This window comes from Gallus gallus, chromosome 3, assembly GCF_016699485.2.
Source record: "Gallus gallus isolate bGalGal1 chromosome 3, bGalGal1.mat.broiler.GRCg7b, whole genome shotgun sequence".
Taxonomy (NCBI): domain Eukaryota; kingdom Metazoa; phylum Chordata; class Aves; order Galliformes; family Phasianidae; genus Gallus; species Gallus gallus.
In genome coordinates, this window is record NC_052534.1 from 94,990,985 (window position 1) to 95,017,918 (window position 26,934).

Sequence of the window (26,934 nt, forward strand, 5' to 3'; positions counted from 1 at the left end):
AATAAAATATAGTCACCTTGGTACAAAATTAAAATAAAGTTAATGAAATGAAATGAAGAAGTGAAATGAAATGAAATGGAAGGAATATTCATTATAACAGAAGCCCATAATATGCATTAAAGGAAAGAAAATTTACAGTGACCATGATAGCCTTATATTTTATATTCACGTGAGATTCCTGTATTTAATTCAGAATTTCTTGGATGCAGATAGGAGCACATGCACAAAGCATTGTGTCTGATGTGTTTGGGATTTATCCAGTGTACTGGGCATTGCTTTATGGGGAGCCTGCATTTGTATTGTGCACCCAAATACATTCCATATGCATCAGACAAGTCAGCTATACAGTGCTGTGCAACAATTCCAGTACACAAAGACTATGCAGTTTTATTGCACAGGCACTGTATGGCTGAACAGCAAATGAACCTTAGACACCCTCTCATCTTGGACATTTTCCAGTCCCTGTATGTCCAGCAGAGTTGACCTGAACACGTGCTGAGATCCACTGACCAAGGATTTATAGCCACTGTGTTGGCTGGATTGTTCTACTATGCCAGGAATTCCCTAAGAAAATAGCCAAACTTCTCTGTTCTGCCTGGATAAAATTTATAAATGGGAAAAGAGATATTTAGGAAATGCCTAGTAACAGTATATTCTAATGGGCAAGTAGTCCTTGTCATGAGAAAAAGCATAGCATTTTCTAAAATCTGCTCCTAGCTGTTCAGGACTGGTTTAAATCATCAATTCTCTCTGTAACTAATAGAGTAAAGGAACTCTGCCAGGCTTCTAGACAGAATCTGAAGTCTGTGTTTAGATGTTTAAATTTTATGTTTTATGTATGTCCGTTTTGGTAATGGACTTATTATTAAAAGCTTATATTGATTAAGAAAACTCCAAATGACAAGGAAGATCATTTATTTGTGGGCAAAGTACTGAGTGGTACTTCCTAACTGCATCCTCTGTCCTGAGGCAAGTATTATTTGTGAGGATCACTCTGACAGGCAGTCACTTCTGTGAAAACAGAGGGATGTGTCTTTTTAAAGACTTGCCTCCATGAAACCAGAGATCTGAAATGACGAAAGGGTAAAAACTGTTGTCCATGAGATCAGAACTCAAAATATTTTAGGAGTCTTCATCTACAATAGATTCTGTGAGCCTGAACTACCAAAGCTGAGACAGAGAGAATAAAATTTTTACAGAGATAATTTCTGGGCTGTTTTATTTATAGAAGGGCAGATAATAATATTGATATGTTACAGCATTTATTTTTATATATATATATTTTTTTTTTAATGAGAGCAGGAGCCACACAGTATAAACAAGTATGAAAATATAAAGCATAAGAAATTTATACAATAAGAGAAATTATTCAGCATAAGACACCAGACATTTTCCCAGAGGTGTTTCTCTTTTGTCCTCAGTATTACAGTGACCTTACCACTGTAAGTCCCAATCTTTACTAAACTGAGACTCTGGAAAAGATCTTACATAAATAACACTGTGACTCTGTGAAGACAAACCGTGAAGACTCTGTGAAGTCTATTAAGAAGTCCAAAATGATTACATTAATATTAATGTGAGGAATGATAAGCTCAGGTAGCCAAAGACATTAATGTGATCCCATCAGTATATACCTGGAGTCATCAGGGTTGCCAAAAGACATTTTCAAAACAACTTTGCAAAGTATTTTCATGATTTTTACAAGGCTGAAACTACCCTACTTATATTGGACACTTCTGCCTCAGGTTATCTATTGCAAGTAGGTAGAACTTTGATGTCTGTTAAGTGCATTTTATCTAAATTATTTTATACAGATTTTAAATGAGATGAACTGTGATTTATTAACACTTGTTTGGAAATACAAGCTTCGCGGGCCCTATAAGGTTTTCTTCCTTTACTCCTAACTGAAGATTTCAGTAAATCTTTCTCTTGAACTCAGTGCTCTTGCTGACTTAAACATGAAGAACTGAACTTTCACCTTCTGTAACACCTCCATTTTTATTTTGTGAGGTCTGCACAGGTTTCTCTGATAATAATTTTGGCTGCTGGATGAGGATGGGAAAATGGATGAAAGATCCATGTAACAAAAAACTCTTCTACAAAATGTTCTCAAAAGCTAAACGCTTTCAAGATGTGATAGGCACTTGTATGTCAAAGTTTATTCATTTTGTGGGATTGTTCTGAGGACTGGATATGTTGCTTGAGCAATCTCACAGAAATCTTGGAAAGACTCTTTTTAAAAGCTGAAAATCCTTATAAAAGTTTTTGCTCACAAAGAATTCTAAGCGCTTAATATAAAAACATGAAAGTGTCCTTTGAACCATGAGCTCATAAGAGCTCATAGGGAGAGTGGATTAAAGCTGTTCTCAGTGCGTCAGCTAATAGTTCTTTTTCTATGAGATGTCCATGTGCTTCATAGTACTTGAAAATAAGGTCCTTTATTTCAAACAATATGTATTTTCAAGACCATTTATTTAGCTCAGTGTAAGCCATCTGATCACATGGCAGTGTCAGAGAAACTATGTTTTCCTAAAGCCACAGCCCTTATTAGTATTGAACAAAAACAAAAACACAGAAACAAACAAAGAAAAAATACTCTATCTCATAAATAATGTAAAAATTCTGAAAGCATCATTTTTCTGATAGGGACAGAGCTGAGCCCCAAGGAGACTGTGGATGCCCCATCCCTGGAGGCATTCAAGTACAGGCCAGATGTGGCTCTAGGCAGCCTGGTCTAGTGGTTGGTGACCCTGCACATAGCCGGGGTTGAAACTCGATGATCACTGTGGTCCTTTTCAACCCAGGCCATTCTGTGATTCTATGATTCAATTATTTCCACTTAATAACCTAAGGACAGTCAATAGAGAAAAGCAGGTTCTTTAATTTGCATTTGTCAAAATGCACAATTAAAATTCATACACTCATGAAACTGACAATACCTGTAGTCATATCAGTATGTACTCTCTGATCTTGATCAATCTTTCCCATGAGTGAAAAGTTCCAGTTTTAGTGAAACAATATTTGAGCAGTGTAGGAATAAAAGGACAAATACTGTTCAGCACCTTCTGTTATGTTCTGATCTTTGTGTATTCCATCAAAACAAAAAAAGAAGAAAAACTGGCAAGTAGTATATGACAATATATAGGTAGAAAAAATGCTTGCAGTGATTCCATTGGAGATTATTTTGACAAGAGAAGTGCAGACATTCAGAGTAGATGTAACACAGGGAACAGGGTACCTGGAAGGATAACATGTTATTAACAAACTAACAACGACCTCTCATTGTGAACAGACAAAATAATACATATAACAAACAAATGACAACAAAAACCTACTAAACTTTTCATTTATTTTCCTTTCTTACTTTCCCACAGAATTTAAATTCTTATCAAATGCATTTCTGCTATGTAATTTGGTTGGACAGCCCAAAAACTGTGCTGTTCCCTAGGTAATTGAACAAAAACTTCTGGTTCTACTAAAGTTTTAGTTTAGGTTTTGATTCCATAAGCTCGAAGAAAACAAGTAACACGTTGAGAAGTTATTAAGGAGGGACTGACTAGCAGAGAAGCAGATTGCCTTTCGTGCTGCCTCCTCTCCCACACACAAAATACCCTCTTTAATTTTGGAAACTGGAGTGATATTCCTTAACTATACCTTGTTAGAAAAAAAAAAAAAATTGGCTACAGTTTATCCCTGTAAGTTTCCTGTTAGGCAACTTTTAAGCATTTTTTATATTTTCAAACAAATTTGAGATAACTTTTAATTAAATCTTACAAAGTTCCTGATGTTAAATGCTATTGTTCCTAGTTTGCATATTTAAAAAGGAGAGGTTGAGAAGACAGTACGTAGAACTTGCTGCACAAACGGAGGAGCCTACATACGTACTGAGATTTCATTGCAAATACCTATTGTCTGCCTTGTGTTCCTTGTGTTCCTCAGCATTCCTAGGAAACAGGCCACTTAAGCGCATACAGCTGTATCCAGGCAAGTGCTGTAGATATGAAAATATAATCCTAGACGATCATAGGATGCAACATATCACCAAACTAATTTTCTTTTTTTCCACAGAGAATCTGAATTGCTTGCAGCTCTCATCTCCTGCCAGCTCACATCAAACTTAAGTCCAAGTGCTGTGAAGAAAAGGCAGAGTCTACTCTGTGCTGTTGATGGGACTTATGCTTCTTGTCAAAGTTTTCCATTAGAACATATGTGTCCAAACTGCTAGTTCTATATTTTCATTGGCATATTTTTTAAAGATATATTTTAATAAGAAATATTTAAAAAGAGAAAGTATTGTTACTTATATATGTTAACTACATTACACATTTTATACATGGTCCAAGACAATTCCTCTTCACTCAGCGTGACCCAGGCAAGCCAAAACGTTGGACACCCATGCCTAGAGCATGAAGTATTATACTGAAAACTCACCATTTGTGGGATACTTTTGTGTTTCACATCCTGTAAAGAATCTGATCCACCATTTGGAATACTGTAAGAACTGTCCTCTTACAGATTGCCCACATGATATTTTGCACAGCTGGAAGAAGGGTTTTTTGTTGTTGTTGTTGTGGGTTTTTTTGTTTTTGTTTTTGTTGTTTTTTTTTGTGGCATCATGAAATGTTGAGAAGCCATGAATGTGTGACATGATAACAACCAATGATTGTTTCTCTGAGGGAAAACATTTGCCACTGTCATTTGAAATTTCCTGATTCCACACTGGAATTTCCAACTTAAAAGTATTTTTCTCCCACATGATATTTTCTGAACAGCAAAATAGCTGTTTAAAACAAATTTTCTGTTTCAATACACACAGTACAGACTTAAAATTATGGCTGCTGCATGCAGTGACTTTGCTAATATTATTGCTACCCATGTTACTATAAACTGAGAGAGCACCCTGAATTGTTCAATCCAAGTTGTGTCATGTAGGGTTCTTACGATTGTCAGAACACGAGAACAATTAAGGCTTATGGAAGCACAAAGAAAGCAAGCCACTGCTGCTGCCATTCGAAGGAAAACAGGCTTGTCAGTTACTGAGAAAACCAATGATTAAACTACAATAGCAGCAGCAGCTTAGTGATTTGCTTAATTTTTTTAGCAAGCAGAACTCAGCACCTGGACAATGAATTTTCCACCTAATCATCATCACAGAGAGGACGTTCAGTTTGACAGAGTGAAGATACCTCTACAAAGAATTACAGGTTTTCATCTTAAGAATGTGTAGCGGGTGCTAATTTACGATTTAGGACATTCGGTGTCTGAGTTTCAAAGCACAGTGCTAAGTCTTAAGTATTCCTTTATTGCTTTATAAATTAATCAGAAAATTGTTTTACACTAAAAAAAAAAGACACAGCACAATTACTTTTAAGACATGTGTGTTGCAGCCTTTTGAATATTCTATGGTTTCATTTCCTGCTTGTAAAATTGTTCGTTATACTTAGTATTGCATTTCTTAGCTAAACATTTTAATTCTACAAGATGAGGGCTACCTTACTGACTGGAAGACTCATTAACTTGCTCAAATCATTTTTATAACTGATCTTTTTAAAGTAAAAATATTCACCTCCACTTTTGATTTCATGAACACATTGCCATGTACCTGTGGAACAGGTATCAGGATACATGTGGTATCATTACCATTTAATGATACCATCCTGAGAAACATCCTCCAAATCGGTTCTTTTGTTTCCAGTTAGACAAAAGGACTCCTTTTGAATTAAGGACTCTTACATCAGTGATCTGATGAAAATGGGCTGTTAACATGCAGTATGCTTGCCACCAGTGGCAATCAATAACTAGTCTCATCTAGAATTGCAAGTAAGCATTCAGGTACCTGAATTACAGTTGCTGGGAAAAGTAAAGGGAGAAAAAAAAATAAGGCTAATCTGACAGCTGAGGATATATTATACTTACTAGAATATATGTTATTTATGAGTTTTCAATTTAAGATGAGCAAATAGCATAAAATCTCAGAGGGAGCACCTGGAACAATATCAAGGATACATTGCTTTGGATCTTATAATGTATGCCAAGATCCATCACTGATTTGTAAAAATGTATGACTGTTCATTTAAAACTTTCTCATTTAAACATTTTGTAGTATTCATTATCATAAAGCATCTCTCACACACCAGTTAATTAGGCCTTACATCATCCTGGTGAAACAAGAAAATATTCTCTAATTTTGGTGATTAGAACTTGTCCAAGACCATGTAGTTAAACTTCTAACAAAATAGTAGGAGCACCTTTCTTGACAGCAAAGTTTCTACCTGGCACTTTAGGGCATAGCACAGGGGCTGGTTTGGGACTGTCACTGCAAAGATGAGTGTTACACCAAGTAAGGTCCAACATGTTGTTGAAGAGCTCAGGGTTCTCCCTGTGTTTGCACTGTGAATGTAAATTTCCTTGAGTTACACAGTGCTCTGGTACAGACTCCCTTCAATCTGAAGAATAGCTCATCTAGAGATGATTACAGGAGGAGTTTGGGGATTAATATATTCAATTTTACATCAGCTGAAAGCTTTCTCGTGATCCCTGAAGGGCAGAATGGTCGTCCAGACTCTCTCCGACACCAGAACAAAAAAGAGCCCTTGATCCTTGTAAAGTAATGCAGCTTTGGGAAATGGGCAGGCACAGAACCAGCTCTGGGATATATATATATACAGAGAATTTTCTTAATGCCATTTTTATGCTAGAGACTCTGACATATCACTGTGTGTACAGTTTGGTTTTAATTGCAAACCTGTGGAAGTCTCCCTATCTGCCTTAACACTGCATACTGAAAGGCAACAATTATCCTAAATAAAAAAAAAAAAAAAAGTTTTTATTCATACATCTTATTGTACTTGAAATACTAATTTTTTACTGATACTGTAATAAAGAAATGATTGCTGGAAAATAGTCTTTACTATTCCCATCCTTCCCTTAATATATTAGATTATAGCATTGTTCCCTATGGCATGTTTTCAGGCACTTTGCCTTCTTTAAGCAGCTTATGCATTCACTGGAATCATTTTCAGGTTATTTCATTCCTGCACTATCATCTTAGTAATTTTGGAAAGTATCTTCGTAAATCAGCTGGATATTAAACTCATTCCCTCAAGAGGAGATTATTGCACAGTCCACTAGAATTTGTTCTTCGGAACTGCATATGGGCACTCAACACTACATTTCCCCCTTGCTTACTTTTAATCCAATTATTGCTGCTTATGAAGCCTAAAACATTCTTGTTCCTCCTTGGTTTCTTATATTTCACTTTGATGAATATGCTTGTCATATCTTTCTCTGTTACAGTTGGCTATTCTGGGCAGAATTTATATTATTTTTCAACTATTCCCTTACTTTTTAATACTCAGATCTGATGCTTCTTAATTTTGTTATCATCATTTTTATCCCATTTCTGATAGCAGTAAAACATTGTACTTCAACTTTATTTACATAAGAACCTGAAAGTAGAAGTTTCTGTTTCAGTCTGTCTTGAGGTCTTAATATCTGGGGAGAAAGTTGTTTGTTTGGTATATGGTTTAGTACAATGGGTTTATCATTGCTATTCAGTATGGGAATTTGTCCAAGTATTGTCATACATAACCTCCTGTAAGAATTATTGCTTTCTTTATATTTGTTGCCTGAGATTTTTGTGCATTACACTGCGGGGTTTTGGTGAGTTTTTTTGTTTGTTTGGATTCTTTTTTTGTTTTGCTTTTCATAAGCTGTATTGTTTTATATTTCATGTCATTAATCATTCAGTTGCTTGTGTGCATGAGTACATGCGTCTACTTGACTATATGTCCTTACTTTTGGAAGTGATCATTCAGTTTAAACAGTTGCTGACAGAAGCTTGAATGCTCACAAATGTTAACTTCTTACATGTCACGAAAAATGCCTAGGTAAAAAGAAAATATTCTACTATAGTTCCTAACTGGGAGAAAAAGGCTGTCATATGAAGTCAGAAAAAAAACGCAAGCAAGAGATATTACAAATACCTTCATAAAGGAAAATCACTCCCATGTTTCCAACCTTTCTGGACAATAGAAAACATAGCAATTAGACTCAAAGCTATGGGAGTCAAGCTTCATTTGTTTTTTTCTCATGAAATCATCGCATTAGGATAAATTAACTTAATTGTTACCAGTTCCTGGTTTTTGCCTGCTTGTTTTTGTGTATTTTGCTTTCCCTTGAGCTCATTGCTCACCTGGAATTACCTGCCTGAAATATCACAAAACAATGATATAAAAGTGAGAAGTGGTAAGGCGGAGGAACTCTTATTACAGTGAAGACAGTACACAAGACTCAGCATATTTAGGGGACTTGGGAGAGTAAATACAACAACAAGATGTATGAATTTTAAAAACTGTGAGCCTCAGTATGTGGAGGAGACATTTTAGTAGGTTATACTATCTGATAAGTTTCACACATTGCCTAAAAAAACATTTAATTTATGTTTCTGTGTTTTGTTTTGTCTTGAAGTCAATGAAATCAAAGCTCCTACTGAATTCAAATGGCACTTCCAAATAATTACTTTTTCAAGTACATATAGGAAATGGAGAAAATTGTATATACGTTGGACCGGCATGAATCACAGGAACAGTATTTCCTACCACCTCTGCTAGAATAAGGTATTGTTTTATTATCCTTACAGGCACATCAGAAACTTCTGCTTCTTATCTTCCAGAAACACTTAAAAAATCTATCAAATTGATGTTTTCATTGGCATGCATCTTCAAGAGTTCAATTTTAATGCTGAAATAATTCCTGAATTTTTCTGCCTAGTAGATTTCTATACACAGCACCCACCTTATCCAGCTACTAGACTGGAGACAGTGTCTACAGGAGAGTTAGGTTAATGTAAGGCTATGGAGGGATTTGCCTGATCCTACAGTAAGCATTTGGGCAGTTGTACCATTGGTCCTGTTCACTATGTTGACTACATGTCCTTCAGTATTACAGAAAACTTTGTAGATGCAGACATCTGTGATCTAAACCTCACTCTTTCTGTTATCACTGAAAAGTATAGCACAGAAAACTTTTCATGGACCAAGATCAAGAACTCCACTCTACTCCTTCCCATGGGGAGGTGGCTTTACCTTTCCATTTCCTCATCATTATCAATGGAATGGATACTGTTCTTCTGCTCCCCAAGTGTCTCAGAATGAAATGGTTGAGACACTTTCCTTTATCAAAATAAAATTCTGCTTTCCAGTGTGCTGCTATAGCTTGGAGATTTCTTTATTTCTGGTGTAGTTCATAACTACAGCCGAATGACCTAGATTTCAAAACAGAGCTATTTGGTTAGTAACTGCTTCCAGAAATGTACTTAGTTGTCAGTACTCACTATGTAACTGGTGTTGATAGTTTTCCATGCCAGCTGACACTCCTGAGATAAAATACAAGACCTATTAGAAAGTTTTGGTTCTGAACATTTTTCGTTACCATGAGATCATGAATAAGTTTAATTTTGTCATCTCCAGGACACAAAATATTTCATCCTGGGAGGCTGCTGGGTCTTTAATTCAGGGATTTTTGTCTCTGCTGGATAACTGCATTTCATATTCAGAGGCATTTCTAAATCGTTACTGGAAGTTACCATTCACCAAGATTTTGGCAGTTAGAATACTGATTCCCACACTGCCAAATCTCTAGTAACACTCTGGAGACCTCAAGGATTGTACAAACCATATCAGAGAAAACATTACTAACCAAAAAGGCTATTTCATCTACCATACAAAAAGTACATCTCTGTTTATTTCTGTGTACACAATACCAAAGATGGAATTTAGGTAGATATGTAAAGTGTGACGTGCATTTATATTACCTGAAAGTAAGGCATGAGATCATAGAAATACTTCTGGGAAATGAGTGGTGAAAGGCAGGTAAGCATACTAAGATGACAGAGATAACATCTTAAAGAACAGCATTTCAGAAGTGGTACATGGACAGTTCACTGATGAGATATCCTAGTAGATATCAAACAGGAACAAAGATGCTCTTGTTCTTTTGTCTAGACAAGGATGAATCTAATTTTCTTTAGTCACTAGAATGCTGGGAAGAATTCTAATTAAGACATCAGTATGCCTTGGGAAGATTTAGAAGATAGTCAAATTTTAAATGTCATTGCCAGCCAATAGAGACAATTTCCTTTTAGTTGCAAAGTTCTTTGATTCCCCATTTAAAATTTTATATAAATATATTAGATGACACTGACCTTTCTAATAAATGTATAACGCATGTTGTATGCAGACCAGAAAGAAAAGAAAAAGAAATGTCAATAGAAAGGAAAAAATATGGATGAAATTAGTTTAATTACAGTAGAATTCCAACTGGATTATATTATACTCACAGTAATACTAAAAGAGTTCACCATTATTAATGCTACTAAAGTGTATGCCAAATGAAATACTGTTGTGCTTCTTTCACAGGAACATGTTTCCACTTTCAGTGTGGTAAGATGAATTATTTCACTTTTTCTGTGTATGTACATTAGCATCTGTAATTAAAGGAGTAAGATGCAAGGAGGTCACTGCATGTTTTCTAAAGATCATAGAGGATCACAGAATGACTGGGATGGAAGGGACATTAAAGTCTACCTAGTTCCAATCCCCTGCCATGGGCAGTGCTGTCAGCCACTTAATTGGGTTGCCAACGGCTGCATAGAAGCTAGCCTTGAAAGATTATTTCTTCTGGTTTCAGTCTGTGGCCTTCTCTTTTCTTTTTCTTCAACTCCTTTATTTTGCATATGACTTCTCAGCCTTTTTCTAAGACAAACATTTATGGTATATCTTAGAAAGGATATGTGGTTTTCCCTCTATATCGATTTTATGTATATATATATATATATATATATATATATATATATATATATATGTAACACATGCATGTTAACTGGAAGCCCCAGCTTTGTGCTTAAGCCTTCTTGATCTCAGTATTACATTTGTCCACCATCTATGAGAAGTAAAATTATCCTGAATCATAACCAAGCTAATACAACAATACAAGAGTACACTGTGTTTCTAGCGCTTTGTTTTTATATATATTTCATATGTCTATAGTGCAGTGAGAAGATAGATGACTTAGTTACTTTGAATGACTTCACCTCACCTTATCTTCCTATCTTACAATAGAGAAAGAAGGCACTTCCAGAATGTGATTCACTTTCTCCTAATATGGATATCAAAATGGAGTATATAGCAAGAGTGAAAATTTGCACTGCAGGAGTTCAATTAGACTCTTACCACCAGCCTCAGCAGAGTCAGTATTTATCCCTAAATAATCTGAGTGCTTTATATGAGATAAATTCAAATTAACTTTCCAAACTCAACAAAGCACACCAAAATTGTAAACCAAACGGAACAGAAGATCCAAAATGAATTCGGCTTTTGAAATACGCTAACTTCTAACTTCTAAAGATATATATAATACTATAATACAATTGCATATTTTAATCAGAGACTGGATTTTGGATTGCTTCTGTGGAAAAGCCAGAGTAAGCAAACAAAACACTTCCTCCAAATAAAAATGAACTCTAATTTCCAAATTAATCCTAAACAAGTTCATTAGTAAAAATACATTTTAAAACAAGAAATGCTGGAAGAAAAATCTATGTATATTTTTAAGATCTGGTCATCCATATTTCAAGAATAGTTTTACCCCACAGAGAATTTAGATTTTACTCATGCTTTAGAGAAATTGCTATTCAACAATTCACATTAAGGAGGAAAAAAAGCCCAAAACATAAAGAATTCAGTTTTTTTAAACTTAAAGATTTATTTTTTTAAGCTTACTTCCCAAACTTCTAACAACTCATCTTAAGACATCTATTTTTAATAGTTAATATCACTGAAGAAAAATTTCTTAGTAGAAATGCTAGATACTGGAAAAGTCATCAAAGTGCAAGAATTTTTTTTTTTTATCTCATGACAGTTTCTTCCTCAGAAAACAATTAAGGGGAAATACTAGAACAATCTGTGAAATGCTATTATTAAAATAATAATTATTATGATCATGTAACAATGTCTATCTGTCTATGGAGTGCTTCCTGTGAAACCATACTTTAAATATAAACCATTATCAACTTTAGATGAGGACTAAAATATTAGTTTTTCTTAATTTAGAAGGTTACTTTTGCTTTGCTTTCTACATAATCCCTGTGTTTCTCAGAACAGAATTAAAATACATAGTTCACTGTAAAAATTGTTGACATGAATATACCATATAGATGTGCCAATAATATGACCTACATATGTTGCAGGAGTATTATTAATCTCAGTTTCTATGCTTTCTATGGTATGGACAAATGGGACAAAAAAATTTGGAAGCATGAGTAATTAAATGATGATATCGTTTGATATGGTATGTTATACCTGGACAAAAATCAGAAATAGCTATGAAGTCTAACTATAAGAAAATATTCATATGAAAGGTGGAGACTAGTAATCAATCTAAAAGATCTTTCTTCAAAGCATCATCTTTATTTCTCAAACATTAAAAGGAGCTAGGAAATCTGCCTACAGTACTGGAAACCCGCTGAAACATGCAGATTTTCATTTAAAGACAAAACAAAAATCAAAACAAAACAAAAAATAACCCACTCATACAATACATACATGAAATACTATTGACAAAAGAGGAAAGACAAAACATTCAACAACTTGCAAAAATATAAGAACTTGTTCAAAGGAGAAACATAAGTTTCACACAAAAATTTACTGGAAAATAAAGGATTGGACCACAAATTGGCTAAATACTTATTCAACTAGTGGGCTATCGCTGAGTGATAGAAAAAAAATCCCAAAGGTTGCCAAAATCCAAACCATCATAATATTTAAACTATAAAGGGGCCCTGCTGACCCACTCCAGAATTTTCCTTATTTTTTAAATTATAGATTGGCTTCTTACATGTGCTTTGGCCAAGCTCTCAAGAAAAGGGATTTCAGACATTTTATTTGAATTATTCAAGCTCATACTTCTCTCTCCAGTGCCTAAGCAGGGACTGTATGGTCAATGCAATATAGCAACAAAAAGCAAATGGGTCATATCTAGTTGCTCTCTAGATAGTTCAAGCTATGCTACATGTGGAAAACAACTATGTACTTGAACAGACCTGCAACTTTAACCAATTTTGCAGCTGCTTTGCATTGCTGAAGTAGCACAAAAATGAGCAAGACTAGACCAGAGAGGATGACTTTAAGAATGGAAACTGGAAAGACATTAATTAAAGATATTAGGTACCAGTTAAACTTGGAGAAAACATGATATTGCAATATTTATTGCAGCATGTTAAACATCAGGTAAATACATACATCAGTGTTTTTTGTTTGTTTTTGTTTTCTAATGAATATATAGAATGAAGAGTAAAAAAGGCTACTTAGAAGACTGAGTGTTCATTATTGCGCCTGTGTTTTCTAATCTCTTTCATTTAAGACTGAGTTGAAGGATCAGAACTCTACAATTTGGCAGTTTGTGTGGTATCGGTGGTTTGCCATCCCTCTAAATTCTGCAAAAAGAAGAAAACCTAAGATTTATAGTCACCTTTCTAGACTTTGCAGACTAGCTAACTGTGTTTTGGCCAAGCCCAAATTACCCTTCAGTTCTGGACATCTGCAAACCACAGATCAAAATCAGTACTCAGGGTCTAGTTCTGTGCTTTTGTAGTTTGGATGACTTATTTGAATCAAACATACAAGGTGTCAACAACAAGGAAAATCAATCAGAAACCTATGTTCTTTTAAAGCTCTTCCAGCTGATTAGGGGAACAGAGAGTTGGTTCCTTTCATAATTTCCTTAGGCCTTTTGATCCACGCCAAAGTACAGCAAGGAGAAGGAGCAAACTGGAAATAGTAACAGAAGCTGTTGTCACTACCCCCTTACTTGGAATGCGTTGCCTTTAAGAAGTGAAAAGTAGTATCTGTCCCTCCTGTGTACAGAGGGATGGCATAGACGTGTCACTGTCTTTGAAAAATAAGACTAAATGCTTTAACCTAGAACTTGTTTAGGACTGAAAAATTGAAAGAAAAAAGCATAAGATGGAATTTTTTCTCTATTGGATTTTCTGGGAAAAAAAAATATATCTATTTCAGAAAGTAAAATACAAAATTTTGGGAATGGACATAAGAAATCTCAGTGTAGATGTTAATGTGCATGTTTTGATACTTAAAATTAAGTTCATCTCTAGAGATCTGATCCAGATGAGTTTTCAGCTGCTGTCTATATTGCTGTCTCCCTCAATTACAGAATAAGGAGTGTTTCTGATTTAGGTATCTCGTGTAAGTGCTTAAAGCTAAATCCTGCTAATCTGTACAATACAGCTTCACATGCAGCCTTTACTACCATGAGACCATCAGAAGCCTTGGGATTAGCAAGCCTTGAGTGGTCTCAGTGCCAAAGATGCCTGGGGATACAGATACAAGAAACTACAAAGTCTTTAACCAAGGGCAGCCCCCATGGAAAGTCCTGGATATCTGTAGGCAAAAGTACACTGGAAAGAGACCAGTCAGATTTCTGAGTGAAGCCAGTTGGAAGTTTACTGACATCACTACATGCCCATTAAACCTGAAAATCTGCTTTACTGGAATATGTTTGGCCTATTCTGTGTAATGCTGTCACATAAGGCTTAAGACTACCAAAGTGCTTTGGACAAAAATGGAAAAACTGGATTTTATAAGAGTTTCTTGTTAAGAAGAATAATGAAAAAAAAAGTCATCTTCATTGTATCCCCCAAACTTGAATGTTGTTTGCAGTATAACAAGGCTTATTCAGTTGAAAGCGCCAGTATAAGAACACGAATTTATATGCAATTGTGTGTACTGCTGAGTGTTCCCTTGAAATAACAAGACAGTTGGGAAACGGGAAAAAATGTTTGCAAGAAGATAGATATTTTCTTTTAAATTTTCACATCATAAAGTCTCTCAAACTGTTACAGATGATATAGAAGCAGCATGCATAAACCTTAGATAATTTCCACAGACTCTCTGAAGAGGAATGAGAAACTATTCAAAATGCCTCATTTCTTCTACAAGACTTTAGTGATATTCTCTTCAAAGTCCTTTTTCAGGTTCTGTTCTGCACTCGCTTTTTCCTTTTCTCTTTATTTCTAAAGACGTTTACACCAGACTGAGGTCAGATGCCAGTGTGAAACCTAGTCTGGAACAAAATGTTATGACAAGAAGAATTTGTAAAAATAAAACTGAGGAGCGGATTTAAAGTTGTATAATTCCTTGGACTCTATCCTTTTATGTCCACAAAGCACACAAACAAACAGAAAAATACACCTAAACATAATTTGCTGTGTGAATAAATCATTCCATTTTATTTATTTATTATTTTGTGACTAGCATATATTTCTTTAATCTTTATCTAGACTTCAGGCAAGAGTAAGCCAGTTGCAAGAGATCTACACAAACTTAATATGAGGAGCAACCTTGGACTTGTAACAGAAAAATGCAGTATAGAATAATTGGAGTGACTGTCAGTTTCTATCAAAGTCTGTGTCTTGCTCAGCTAGCTTAATTGCACTTTCTCAAATCTCCATCCTCTACTTGTAAAAGAGAGATAACATGCGCTTTTGGCATTTTCTGTTTTCTCTTTTGAGCAGAGAGCTATTTTTTAATGTATGTTTGTATACTCTCTCAAAACAGCAAATGACCAGTATAACTAAGAAATATGTTTTCTACACTTACTACTGGAAAATGAGTTTTAATTCAATACATTTTTGTGTTATCATAAATGATGTCTTTTGTCATGAATATACTTCACATCCAGATCCCAATTTCAGGAGAGACAAAGAAGCAGAAACCACAATGGGCACTTATCTGGAATGCAGAAAGTTCACATCCACTTGATTCAAAGCAAAGACCTGCATTAGAGTCTCATAGCAGAAAAATGCCTTTTTTTAGGGCCAAGGTCTTTTATCCCATCTTCTACAGCTGTTTGATATCATGTAATTAAATATTCAGCAGATAAAAAACATCCAGCTCACTATGACTAATTTCAGAAATGTAACTGAGGTTCCCTAATTAATACCTAAGGTATCCTAAGCTCAGCAGAAAGACAGATGATTTCAATTGTTTCAATTGCCCTTTAAGTTTTCTGTATTTGGAATGAGGAGTTAACCCTGAATCTTTTGGATCAGGAAGTCACTGTCTAACTATATTTTCATTTTTGAGAAATTCACCAGTTTTTATGAGCATTTATTTCATTCGCAAAAATAAATAAATAAATGGATAAATAAATAAATAGTTTTTGAAAAAAGAAAATAAAATGTTGAAATATTGGAATTTCAGATTTTTCCAAAAATATAAAAAAAATCTCCATATTGCAAGGAATAAATGAGCGAGTCTCTAGAAAAGTGAAGTGAACTCTGTATCTGTGTAATATGATCTTTCTGGATATCTAGAAAGAATACATAAAGTTAAATTACTCCCTTTGCATAGAATATAATCTTATTGAAAATAATGCCTCTGCTGCATCCAGAAACACTAAAATAAGATTTATGTGGTATCTTCGGGGATCATCTCTTGACATAAGAATCACAAACCATTCTTCCAAGTAGAATAGCATACTGTAAAAGTGGTAAATACTCATTGTTAGGGCAAAATTTAATTTAGCCTCAATAATTTTGTATACCTACAAGAGATTTACAAATGTAAGTAAACACGACTGTAACTACTGCATTATTGATTCTACTTTTACAACATCTGAGCCAATGAAATAGTGTGGTAATTTTAATTCTCATTTGGAGAACTAAGAATTACAGGGGTAATTCTTCACTTGCAAATAAGGAGATTTATTTTCTACACGTCAAAAGCAGTAGACAGCACAGTAATTGTACAGAATTTCATTAACGCTGCAGTTCTAGTGGAAGTATATATAGTCATGAAGGGTGACATACTTAAACCATTTTGATACTTGGAAATGTAGAGCAGTGTTGCATTTATGTATATATGTGGATGTTTTGCATACATATATTATGAAGGAAAATGGCAAGGCTGCCATTCAGAGAGACCTAGCCAGGTTGGAGGAGTTGGCCAGCAGGAGCCTTATGAAATTCAGTGAGGACAAATGCAAAGTCCTGCATCTGGGAAGGAAGAAACCTTGGCAGAAATACAGGCTGAGACTTCCTGATGGGGGTGAAACTTGTCAGAGAGCAGAATGGGCTGGAGGCTGCCCCAGGGCTGGGGAGCTGAAGCCAAGAGTGATCCAGTGCTGTCTTTGCCCTCACATATGGGGCACATTTCCATGGAGCTGGTAATGGGGTTCAGCAACAGCCTTCAACATGACAAATGATGAACCAGGGTATAGCTAAGAGCAAAAGGAGACAGGACCAAAGACAGAGCTGGAGACGAGTACAGTTACAGTCTGACTCAGGTCTAGAAGGTGACCCTGGTAAGGGAGAGTGTGTGGTGGTCCCAGTTGAGTATGAGCAGGACTGTTACGTTTTTGCTTCACCCAGGGCCCTGACACAGCTCTCTTAACAAGATCTGGAGATGCTAGTGGACATAAGGTGGACATGGGCCAACTGAAAACCAATGGCATCCATGCTCCATGAGCAGAAGTGCAGCCAGTAGGAAAGGTCTGTCCTGCTCTGCTCAGTACTTCTTAGTCCACATCTAGATAATGATGCATATAGTTTGGGGTCCTTGGGTTCTTGAGCAAGTTCAATGGAGGCGACCAAAATGGCCAGGGTTGGAGCACTTGTCCTGTCAGGTATGGCTGAGCGTACTGGCCATATGCATCTAAAATCCTTGAAAAGAGACAGCTTCTGGGAGATTTAACAACATCCCCCTAGTACCTACTGAGAGGTTATCAAGGATAAGAAGCAGCGTGCATAGGTTTGGGGAGGAAAAAAAAAAAGTTTGAGTCTGGGTATAAGGAGGTCTTTTTCTTGAAACGTTGCAGTGTCCATTTTTCAGAAATTTTCAAGACCTGAATGGATAAGTCTCTGTACCTCCTGGCCTGATCTTGTACTTGACTCTTCTTTGAGCACTGGCTTGCATTAAAGACTACCTGAGATCCCCTGCACACTACATTTATTCATGATCTTATGAAAATGAAGAGTAATGGACACTGAGTATATTAACATCAGCTGGATAATTCATTCAAGAGCTGTTCTGGTCAGCAGAAAAAATTCAAGCTGAAATAATTCTAGTGATAAGCCAAAGTACTTACTGGACAGTGAAGGCAATTCTACACATTCAGAATTCAGTGTTTACAAGGCTGAATTTTTGTCAGATCTCACTCTTTAGATGGATAATGAAAAACTGCAGATCACCTCATTTCTGTTCATCCTTCCTATATGGCTCATTACTGAAAAGCTGACTTACTGAAATTCGTTTGAATTAGAAAACCGAAGTTACAGTAGGCATCCTCCTCTACTTCGGCATTAATTTTTTCTTTAATAAATTGTAGACCTAAGAAATGGAATCCAGCCCTTTCACTTGCCTCCTTACCCTCAAGCTAGAATTTTAGACACATTAAGAATGGTAGCCATTTCTTAGACACAAGATGAACCTTTGACATTGACTTTGGTTCTGATTTGATTGTCCAAATCAGTGCTAATGCCTCAATCTTATTCTTCAAAGAAGTATAAAATCTGAGAACTGGAGTAAAATAAATTCACATAGAAAACAATTTTTTGAGTTACACTGGTGTGCATATAATTACAAGATATGGAAAACAGAAATTAGAGGAAGAAAAGCCAGAGCACATGAAATCCTGCTTGTCAACATGTCGATAAAATATTCAGTCAAAATTTGGACTGGAAGATTTGGCATGGCCAAAATACAGATTTTCTTTTAGATGTTTACAATTCATTATTGACTGTTTACATCCTCAGAGCAGAATTCTAAAGAAAGAATAGTGTTTAGTCTGACTAGTAATCTCAACTCCTTCTAACATCAATGGAAAGAGATGGGCATCTACAGAGGAGGATTTATTTTACCTACATGTACACCTATTTTAGGAAGAGCTAGCTATCTTCTCAAGGCTCCTAACCCCATCTCCACCAGTTTAAGAAGAAAGTCCAGGAGACTGTCTTAAAACAGATGCTCAAGTCTTATATGAATCTCTTCTTCTTCACTTCCAAATATTGATTCTACAATGTGTTGAAAGTAACCTACTTTTCAAATGTTTCTTGGGCATTTAAAACATTTCAGTCTTTTCTCTTGTATTGCTCTCCTTCCAATTTTGGTGTCATAGTTACAGTCAAATTGCGTTTTCATCTTCGTTTTAAAAGCATATTTCTCCAACTAAGTTTTTCTCTAGCCTGCAATTCATTGGTCTTCCTTGCAACAGATAATTTTGATCTTTTTTTTTTTTTTTAATTCTTACAAAGGATTTCCCTATCTGGTATTTAAACTGTTTGTTTATTACATGGCACATTTTCAAATGTCTATGCAATGCATATACTGTGAGCAGGATAGTACCACTTTTTTTAACTGCATATTATGAGTATGATCAAAAAGTACCTTTATGAAGTTTCAGATTACTCGTGAGTTGCTGGTTCAGAGATGAGTCTGATCTTAACTACAGTGTTAAAGAAATGCATTTCTACAGTGATGTTTCAGACTTGAGAATTCTCCACTGCTCATCTTCCAGAGGAAAAAGTGAATGTTTAAGGTGGTAACAACAAACATATTTTAGGAAAAACTACCACCTTAAATAAATGCACAGAAGTGATGAAAATGAAGGGAATATTCTACTTGCAAACCTATATTGTTAAGAGGTAAGTATAGTACATATCCGTTACTGTAAGACTGGCTAGGATGTATTTATTTGTTTGTCACCTGTACCTGATAACTAATGACTGACATCTGACACCTCACATTGATGCTATTCTGACTGATGATGGAAGATAATAGCTGCCAAATTATTTTTCTTTGTGCAAATTAATGGCAAGGATAGCTAATTGTCAAACATGCTTCACAGTGTTATCTCCTAGAAAGTGCAGGCTTACTCTAAAGCTTCTCACTGTGATATGCAGGATCAATAATTATTAACCACTTAATATTCTGTCAACTCCATCCCCTGCAGATATTTTAAAGTATTTGTCATTCATAGCATTTAAATTCTTTCTAATGTTCTTAGAAAAGACCCTGAACAGTCCAGCACAGTATGCATTGCTCACTGAGCTGTAAAATGATCAGCTTGCCTTGGAATTCAACTCTGCTGCTCCTTGCCATCCGACCCAGCACCCTTTCCAGCTGGAACAGTCTACTATTGCCATGGAAAACCAAGTGCCCATTCCCTCAACACCAGATGTCAGTCATCCTCTGAAATCCATCTAGCCTAAAGGGAAGGTACATTTAATCCCCCAGAGCCCCACAGGACCAATTGCAAAATGCCAAATGGCAGAGTCTACCCCAGATTCTCTGACAAAAATCAGGCCCATTGTTCCCTTGCAGAGTAGAAGCAGAACAAGTTCTGCTCAATCATATGCACTGTCAGCCTCACACTGCATTTTCATCTACACTGAAAGCTTCAGCTGAATCCCATTAGGAAGAAAAGCGAACTGGGGCGGACAACATTTCTAATTTTTAACATGTCTAATTTTTTTTCAATTTGACAACAATATGGCTATAATTTTAACTGAAACATGTCAGAATATTACTGGATATATGCAAATTAAAAAAAAAAAAGAACAAAAATGATGTGGCAAATTGCGTGCTTTACTTTAATAAGTATGGCAGACTTTCATAAAGACAATGCAATCCTTCAACATGCTACTTAAAAAAAAAATAGTGCATACCAGTTTGATTCTCTTGTATTTATGATATTCATCCCATCAAAATGAAACTAATATTTATTCATTTTATTTCTATTACATTTTTATTTCTGTATTAATAAGTTTGTTTGAATTAATCTGAAAATTCCACATAATTTAAATTTCAGCATATGAACTGAATTAACCTCATTAATGAGAATTCTGCCTATGGCATCCCTTTTACAAATACTTTTTCCATTGAGAGACTTGCTGTGAAGACAGCTTGATTGTGATTATAGTGCCATTCAACTTGCTACTGCAGATCTCCTTTGTGTTTTATATGTTTTCATATCTGATGGCTGAATTTCCCTGGAATATATGAATATATGAAGAATTTGAATTAAATTCTTCAGGACAATGAGCTCAGTATGGCCAGTTTGCTATGGCTGGAGCAATAAGTACTAGCCACATGTTTTCTCAAAAGCTCTTTATTACATACACTACAGAAGACAGTCATGGAAAACATTACTAAAAGTCAGACATTACATATTTTGTGAAGCTGATATCTGCTCTATTTCCCATTTTATTTCATGCGATTTCAATATCTTAAGGTTCAATATTCAGAAGCTCCGTATGTCCCTAATTATATGTTTGTATGAACAATTTGGTAAGTGATATATTTTCTCTTGATAACTGGTCTTCATAAATAAAGGATTCAGTTACAGACAGATAATATCTCAGTAGAGCAAATCACTCTTAGAAGAAACCAACTCTTCTAATAATCCCCTTAACATCTTTGTATAAGAAAGAGAGAACAAACGTCATTTTAGGTGGAGATTTTCTAATTCTCAAATTGTTTATATAATGGTTTGGTTTCATCTCTGGCATTCTTCTATAAAATACTGTGGGCTCAGCCAACAGATGTATCTATTCTTAAGTGAAGGCACACAGTTTCTATTTAGCAGTCACCTTTCTGTTAGTAAGGTGGCAGCAACATGCCTTTAAGTTGCCTGGGAAAATAGAGGCAGAAAGGGCATTATTCTGAAGTTGTGTTTTAAAACCCACAATCTAATGTAGCAGGAAGAAAAGAGAGAAAGAAAGAGAGGAAGAGAGGAAGAGAGAAAGAGAGAAAGAGAGAAAGAGAGAAAGAGAGAAAGAGAGAGAAAGAAAGAGAAAGAGAGAAAGAGAGAAAGAGCTTGCATCATTAAAAACAAACTGCAAAATTTGGCTTCTTCAAATTCAGCTCAGGTTGTTATCTGACAACTCTCATCATCTGACAACTGTTTGTTGGCTGATGTGAAGAAAACATGCAGTCTCTGTCCAAATTTCACCATTGACTTCATCGGCTGTAAAATAATCCCCAACTGCAACAAAACCAAATCACCAATATTTACCCTTCTAGCATTTCCCACACATTGACTAATTGTTGACTAATAGACTAATTGTCATTGCAGCTAACCTACCTTTCTCTCCTTCAATAACATTACAGCAAAGCTGAGGTGTGACTACCGAATTTCTCAAAGGCTTTGCTCAGCCAAGCTCAATTGGAGTACACTGCTAGTAAACTCCCCATCCCTGTGTAGAGTTGTAGGACTGGCTTGTTTAATACCACAATGAAAACCATATAATGACAAACATTTTATAACTTACAATGAATCAGAATCAGCCGTGTTCCCATTGTAGTGATTTAAGACTTGATTCCATGAGGACAGGATTGACTCCATACCTAAAAACAGACAGAGAATGACAGAACTCTACTGGGATGCAAAGATATTTGGTGTTAATTAAAAAGAAAAAAAAAAATAGAAAACTTTTAACACAATTACTATAAAATTGAGTAACTTGCCTGGATTCTTTGGTGGGACATAATTTGTTTAGATCATCCTGTAGTCTGTGCTGGTACTGTTAAAATTAAATTGGAATTCACTGGGCCAAATGCTTAAAATTCATAAGCAAATTTAGCATACCACAGTAATGGAGCATGTTGTAAAGCCTTTATTTCTGTATTGCAAGGAAATTAGACACACAGATATCTAGCCCAGAATGCACTTAGCTGCTTTACAGATATTTCTACAGAGTGTTCAAACCATATCCTGCAAAGATGATCACAGAACCACAGAATTACAGAATTGTAGAATTGTTCAGAATTGTTGGAAGGGACCTGCAGAGATCGTGTAGTTCAACCCCCCTGCCGAACCAGGCTCCCTACATCAGGTTTCACAGGTAGGCATCCAGACAGGTCTTGAATATCTCCAGAGAATGATCCAATCTAACCAAAAAAAAAAATCTGAATACAATTTACTGTTTAAAAGAATATTTTCTTCTTTGTATGAGGTTATCATATAGCACAGACCACGTGAAGTACATAAAGCAAATGAACTGGTTCTTCAGTCTTTCCATATTGGACCCACGTTTTAGAAGTGAACTACATCCACTTACACCATCTGAAGATCTGTCTTAGTATCCAAGCTGAGCGAGTATCAATCATCAATTTTGTTAGAAAGTCCCTGTAATACATAGCATGTAATTGCCTTGTCTAGACCTGAAAAAAAACACAATTGCTAGTCCTACAATAGGTCCTAGGACCAACGACTGGTCATTAGGTTCATTATTGCCAATGCAAAAGCACTGTGCCTTGATTTCCATGAAAGCATAGCAAAGATGTATTCAGGATATAGCAGTGTGCTGTTCATTCCAAGTAACTTCCCTTGTTATCACCAATAACTATGTAACTAGTAACTTCCATTGTTTACACCAAACTAGCTAAACTAATCTGTGGTCTCAGCATGGCAGTTTCATCATGTCAGTGATACAGCTCAGTTGCTTCTCCATATGTGACCTTGATGTGTAGTTTCCAAGTGCTTTAAGATCTCTGGATGGAAATTTCTGTGCAAGAATTAGGTGGTATTACCACATCTCTTCTGCCAAGCTACCTATAAATCTTAATTCAAAAGATGCTTTATCAGCCTGCTCACTCCCCTCTTTTTAATAAACTTCATCCTGATAACGTTATTAAGCAAATATTATGAACCAGCTTTCATCAGATCTTGTTAACCAGATCCTGAAAGTAATAATAACCTGATCTGTAACCTTCTGCCCTCTACAGCTGGAGAAACATGGTATGGGTATGTGAAAGCTGCAGAGCTTGGATGATGAGAGGATACACCACTCTCTCTAGCACTGAATTGCTTTGTTTGAGTTGACAATAAAATTGCTTTCTGGGAACAGGAGACTTTGTGAAATGTTGCTGCCATACATTGGATGATATTCAAAAAATAGGAAAAAGAAATATTTTTTATTTTGTATATAATGGTATGTGTTCCTTTTCCCACTTCTTCCTTTCTTCCCATAACTTACTGGCTTCCTATTGACTAGGCTTTTTTGTACCACTTCTTTTTTGTACAATTCAAAGCAACTTTATTATCGTTTGATCATCTGAATATCTTGTGATTATTATTACCATAAATTCCCCCTGATGGATCAATACTAGACTACTTGCCTTCCAGCAATTTGAATATTGGAAATTTTGTTTATTTTTTAACTGATTAGAAAGCTGTTCTAAAATTTTTAAAGCCATTTTGTTATCATTCCACCATCTTCACTGAATTAGATATATTACAGATCCCAAAACTGATAAAGCAATCACTTACTCTTGTGCCTTCTTTTAAAAGCTGAGTCAGAAAGGGATAAAAAGAGTGAACAGGTGCTCTTCTGAGTTGAAAGGAGACCAAGAGCTTAACTCCAGAAATTCTGCATAGGAATCCCAGCTCAGAGCTCAGGCTACCTAAAGTCAGTACTCCTCTGAAAGTGACTCTCCACCTATTGCCAGCAAACCAAGAATCTGTTGGCCTCCTTCCTTAGCTGCCTCAGTTAAATATGTTTATTAATATATTTACTAGTACGTGAATATTCTGGTAGCAACCTTGAGACTGTAGAATGATTATGTATGTCTTACCAGGGACCTGAGGACTTCATCCCTGATGAGCCAAACTGAAGAGCTTGCAGGTAGGTTAGTGAATGACTTCCTTCCGGCTTACGCATCTTGTCTGTCACCTTACAGTAACTGAGAGGTGGAAGAACAGCTCAGGGGCCCAAAGGCTCCCCTGTGTCAATCTCTCATCAAGTCAGAAGACAGCTGGAAGTTGAGCAACTTCCACAGTGAAAAAGTCACTATATTTTATATACACGATGCCACCATGGAAGGTCAACTTGGAAAAAAAAGCAGCAGACTTTCCAAAAGTATCTAAAGAGGTGAATTAATCCTTGAAAAAATATACTACCAGTTCTAATTGTATAATAATTTTATGTGTTTTATATAGCAAAGAAAAGTCTGTGCATGTTCATCAACAAAACAGAGATCTCCTGTGTTCATGGTCTTAGTCCTGGGCATTCACACTGACTTGATAATGCTGTTTGATGGTTTTTTGTTTTGTTTTGTTTTCCCTGTACTTTTTAAGATATAGGAGTTGTTCATAGCAAAAGAAAGAATGACAAAAAAATAGAGATCTACTGACTCTGCTGCATTTAGCTATCTTTAACACCAGTTTCACTGATAACACAAAAGAAAACATCAGTTACCAAATCCAGTTCACTTGGAATGGAAAAAGAAGAGACATTATCTCATTTGTTTTGCTCTCTTTATTAATTCCTTCAGCCCAAATTTCACAATCCTCAGCATTAGTAGCACTCACCTGAAACCTCTCTGAGAGAGAAAATTGAATGGTTGGCAGAAGAAATGGGATTTTTCCTCATTAATTTCCTGACCTTTCCAATGTCAAAGGTGATCACTCCTTTCACACCAGAGCATAAAAGTTGTTATTTAAAAGAAAAAGAATCTGAGTGTCTCACGCTTAGCTTTTTGGAGAATAATTTGCACTGATGAAAAACAGTTCCCATCTATTACCAAATCAAGACAATTGCATTTTGAATTTACTTTACCCAGAGGTGAAAGTGCATAGCACTGCAAAATGATGCACTACTTTGTTATGCAGTTGAGACGCTTTTTCAGTTTGGAAAGTACTGTTGGTTTGCAAAGGTCATGTTTACAGTTAGGTTAAAGAGAAATTATAGACAATCGTGTCTATATCAGATATATTTCGGGGCGAGGGCTGCTCATTGTGTGCTCACAGTGACTTTAATAAACACCTCCCAATTCTGGGTGAGAGGATGTGGTTTCCATCAGAAACCTTTAGAAGATAATCAACAAGAGTAGAAAAACACACCTACGCAGTCACAGGTGCATTCAGATCCTTCAACCAGGGGTGAATGGGTAGCCAAAATGTATTAGTGTTCTTCCTCTTTTATCACCACACAAACTAAGTTTAACCAGATATTCAAACTGGGGTTTCTTTGCTGTTGTTTTGTTTTGTTTGCTTGTGCATTTAAGCTGAGCGAATGAACAATAATGAAGGCATATGTGAATGCAAGGGGACATTGTTTCAGTTGGGCTGCAGGATGACTGCAGCTTGTCTTCCAGTAACCGTATGGTTTAAATTAATACACATACATAAACACGTAATAGTTCTTTGCTTAGTTGCAGGCATGTATTTTTGGTAGCTTTATGTTGGTTTTGCTTCAAACTGAAGATATGTATGTATGTATACACAGATACAAGTATATGTTTATACATGTACAGAATCTCCAGAAGACCATATAAAAGCCTTCTACACTTCTCAACATTAGCTAAGATATTCTAACACTAATAATAATGAAATAAAGATCACATCTTAAAGATTAGTACATAGAACCATGTGATCCATTTCCTAAACTTTAGGACACCAAGTCTTTATTTCCAGCTGGTAACTTTAAGATTACTTACTGTCACTCAGTTTTTACATACACTATTCCTGGAAAATAACTCTGCATAAAACACTGTTCTCTTTAGAATGTTAACTGGATGTGTTAGTTCATTTAAGATATTTAATGATATTCTAAGAGCTCAAAGACTTAATAAAGTAGCTGCACCTAAAGGGTTTAGTCAAAAGTACACTTGCTTCACATCAGTCAAGTGGAGTGGTAAAAACCTGTCCAGGACCTGACCTAAGTAAAGGAAGAAGATAGTATATATGGTCAAAGTGTTGCCTCCCATGTGTTCACATGAGACTTGTATCTTAACATTCAGTAGTAAGGGCAGGGTTTCTCTGGGGAGAAAAACTGGGGAGAAGAAAAAGTGGAGTCTAGGTCATTAAAAAATACCAGTGGTCATCATGTGAACACAGTACAAGGGAATAGTAGAAGAG

General features: G+C 35.7%; 1 long non-coding RNA gene across 1 annotated transcript; it reads right to left on the reverse strand.

Moving 5' to 3' along the window:
* Positions 1–1,217: 1,217 nt before the first annotated feature.
* LOC124417868 lies at positions 1,218–24,760 on the reverse strand. Its single transcript, XR_006938932.1, has 3 exons — positions 24,651–24,760; positions 22,346–23,237; positions 1,218–3,238 (listed from the first exon to the last, which is right to left on the reverse strand). It is a non-coding gene; the product is annotated as an uncharacterized LOC124417868 (long non-coding RNA).
* Between the last annotated feature and the right edge of the window lie 2,174 nt (positions 24,761–26,934).